The sequence below is a fragment of the Arachis duranensis genome, unplaced genomic scaffold (assembly GCF_000817695.3).
Source record: "Arachis duranensis cultivar V14167 unplaced genomic scaffold, aradu.V14167.gnm2.J7QH unplaced_Scaffold_17500, whole genome shotgun sequence".
NCBI classification, from domain to species: domain Eukaryota; kingdom Viridiplantae; phylum Streptophyta; class Magnoliopsida; order Fabales; family Fabaceae; genus Arachis; species Arachis duranensis.
Window position 1 is genome coordinate 132,902 of NW_026264342.1, and position 3,904 is coordinate 136,805.

Here is a 3,904-nt window from a genome sequence, read left to right on the forward strand (position 1 = left end):
CGAATAAAGTATGGACTATTATATATTGCTGGAAAGCCCTGGATGTCTACTTTCCAACGCCGTTGAGAGCGCGCCAATTGAGGTTCTGCAGCTCCAGAAAATCCATTTCGAGTGCAGGGAGGTCAGATTCCAACAGCATCAGCAGTCCTTTTGTCAGCCTTCTTCAGAGTTTTGCTCAAATCCCTCAATTTCAGTCAGAATTTACCTGAAATCACAGAAAAACACACAAACTCATAGTAAAGTCCAGAAATGTGAATTTAACATAAAAACTAATGAAAACATCCCTAAAAGTAGCTCAAACTTACTAAAAACTATATAAAAACAATGCCAAAAAGCGTATAAATTATCCGCTCATCAGTCACAATCCTCTTCTTGGTGCTTTTGTTAATTGTCTTCACTTCCTTGAATCCAAGTCTTGGTGATTGTGTGATTGTTGGAGTCTTCTTTTCATCAAGAGCTTTTTAAATTGATGGTTTATTGAGCTCTCCCTTCCTGTAATTTTCTGCTTCAATTGAGTGTGACTCCTCTTGAGTGTCTTTCTCACTTTCTTGCTCTTCCACTTCCTCCCTTGCACTCAAACATTTGACTTAATAGCTTTTTCATTGAGGAGGTTTGTTTATCTTTCCAACATTTCTTCATCTCCTCTTCATATCTTTCAATCATGGATTCAATTGTTGAGCTGTTTTGTTTTAGGGAAGTTTGAAAGAGTTGTGAATTTTCATGTTCATTTGTCACCTCAAGTGGCTTCTGTGGATATGCAGCTTCAGGTTCAATTCCCTCCTTCTCCTCATTTTCCATTGAATTTTCACTTGACACAGAGGCTTCCTCATCTTTCTTTTCCACTTCCTCACCCACAAGTTGGACTTCATCCTCACTGTTTGATGGTTCTAAGTTCTCCCTTGTTTGCTCTAAGGTCCCATTCATCTTCTTGAGGATGATTTCTTTCCAGGATTGGGGTTGTGTGTATCTTTCCATGAGTTTTCTATGTATTTCAATGGCTTGAAGGTAATCCTCATCTGCTGGTTCAAAAGATGAAGGTTGAGAGTAATTTTGGTGACGTGGATATGTTGTGGTGAAGTTGTGTTGAGGGGTGTGGAATGAGTTGTGTGATTGATGGGGTGACTTGTATGGATTTTGGAGGAAACTTTGTGTTGAGGCATAATCAAGTGAGGAAGAACTTTCAAATGAGAAACTGGTGATGTGCGGAAAACGATCCGACACAAAACTCACCGGCAAGTGCACCGGGTCGCATCAAGTAATAAAAACTCACGGGAGTGAGGTCGATCCCACAGGGATTGAAGGATTGAGCAATTTTGGTTTAGTGGTTGATTTAGTCAAGCGAATCAAGATTTGGTTGAGTGATTTGTGATTTGCAGAAATTAAATTGCATTGAAAGTAAAAGGAATGTGTAAATTGCATGAAATTAAAGAGGGCAAGAAATTAAAGTGCTGAATCTTAAAGAACAAGAAATTAAATGGCGAAAACTTAGAATGCAAGAAATGTAGATTGCGGAATTTTAAAGTGCAAGGAATGTAAACGGCTGGAATTGTAAAGGGGATTAGGGATTGGATTTGCAGAATTTAAACAAGGAAAATTTAATTGCATCAAACAGAAGAGTAAAAGAGGGTTTGGGTTGAATCGAATCTGAAGCAAAACAAGTAAATGAACATGAAAAAAAAACAAAAAAACAGAATGTAAACTTTAGAATCAGATCTCAGGACCCAGAGACTAGAAAACCAAGTCTAGATCTCAATGCCTTCCTAGATCCAACAAGAACAATTGCAAGGGAAATGTAAATTGCAAAGAAAGTAGATGAAGAGCAATTAACCAAAACTGAAATTCAATTAAGCAGTAAATAAACAGAGAGATCCAAGGATGAGATTGAAATAGAATTTCTTCAATTCTCTAACCCAAGATCCAAGACAATTGTAATTGAAATTGAAAGCAATAAAACTAAGAGGAAGAGAAGTGAATTCTCCTTCCCCGAGACTAAGAAATTAAAGATCACTCAATACCAAAAGCTCTCTAAAAACTCAAAGGGAAAGCTCCCTATGAAAACTAAAAAAAAAGCTCCCGAATAACTTGAATTCTATCCTATTTATACACTTTCTTCAAATGGTCTTCAAGCCTTGAATTGGGCCTTTGCTCGTGATGGAAATGGGTTGAGAGAGGCCTTGGTTGATTGCTCTTGGAGTTTGGAGAGGAACCGAAGTGAACCAAGTGAACCGGGTTTGAATGTTGCAAAAGTTTGAGTAAAAGTTTGAGTAAAAGTTTGCCTCAAACTTTTACTCCAACTTTTCATATCAGCTTCCCCATTTTGCTGATACCAACGTTGGTGCAAAAGTTAGGGGTCTAACTTTTGCTCCAACGTTGGCCTTCCTTAGTGCACTTATGGCGCCAACGTTAGCCCAAAAGTTAGAGGCTAACGTTGGCGCAAACTTTTGCTCCCCCTTTGTGATTTTCATGCGCCAACGTTAGCCTAAAAGTTAGGGGCTAACGTTGGCGCAAACTTTTGGTGCCCAGGGAGTGATTTTCATGCGCCAACATTAGCCAAAAAGTTAGGGGCTAACGTTGGCGCAAACTTTTGGTGCCCAGGGAGAGTTTTGCATGTGCCAACGTTAGCCCAAAAGTTAGGGGCTAACGTTGGGGCAAACTTTTCACCCAAAAATTTGTGCAAAAGTTTGAGGCTAACTTTTGGTCCAGCTTTTTGCTTCCTGGTTCATTTTCACTTATTCCAAAAGTTTGAGCTAAAGTTTGAGGCAAACTTTTGCTCAAACTTTTTGCCCTCTCTTCCTCTTATCCATTCCTTCTTGCTTCAACCTATCTCCAAGCTTTCTTCACCTATCATTAATCAACCAAACACATCAAAGCTATGCTCAAAATCATGAGATATTCATTCTTTCACAATATGTAACAAATATAGCATAGAACCTCATGAAATTGTATTAATTCATCTATGGTTGATTCAATCAAAGGAATCATGAAAATCTACCCAAATTGGCTTGCTTAGAGCTCAAGAAAGTGCATAATTCAAGTGAAAACAAAAGAAAAAGACTAGTGAAAGTAGGCTAAGATGACTTGTCATCACAACACCAAACTTAAAGCTTGCTTGTCCCCAAGCAAGAAATGAATTATGCTCAGAGGTTCTTTCAATTAAGACGGATTGAAGAACACTTGTAAAGTACAGTGAGTGAAGTGATTAAGTAACAGTAGGGTGAACTCTAAATTATATGCTCATGCAAGGGCTTCAGTGCTCACTAGTCCTTACATATTGGGAGTCGTAGGTCTTAGGATTTTCATCCGAATGGTATCATAGAGATCTCTTTATATGTAATCACCTTGAAGCAGCTTATAGTTTCTGTGCTTTGGCCTCAACTCTAAGTGTCATGTCTCAAAGCGGCTCTTTAAATAAGTTTTCAATCAATACTCCTAAACCAGTTTGTTTTAAGGTATTAGGTGTTAAAGCACCCCTAAGGATTTACTTGCTCAAGCCTCTTTCCTTGACACACTTCAACCACAAGCATTTACTAGGATAACAACTCTTTGAGTTCTTGTTTCTTTCTTTCTTTTTCAGCCTAGTAATTGATGCTCAGAGCCTTGGGCCATGTTCTTTTTGTTTTTGTATTTTCTTTACTTATCTTTTTGTTTTGTTTGCTGCTTCTCGGATCAATTGATTTTTGAGAATCTCCACAATACTTCTTTGAACTTCATATCCTGCTGGTGCACGAAATTGCAATAACACTTTTGCAATCCCGCACAACTAACCAGCAAGTGTACTGGGTCGTCCAAGTAATACCTTGCGTGAGCAAGGGTCGATCCCACAGAGATTGTGGCTTGAAGCAAGCTATGGTTATCTTGTAAATCTTAGTCAGGATATCAGAAATTATCAGGATTGATTGTGAAA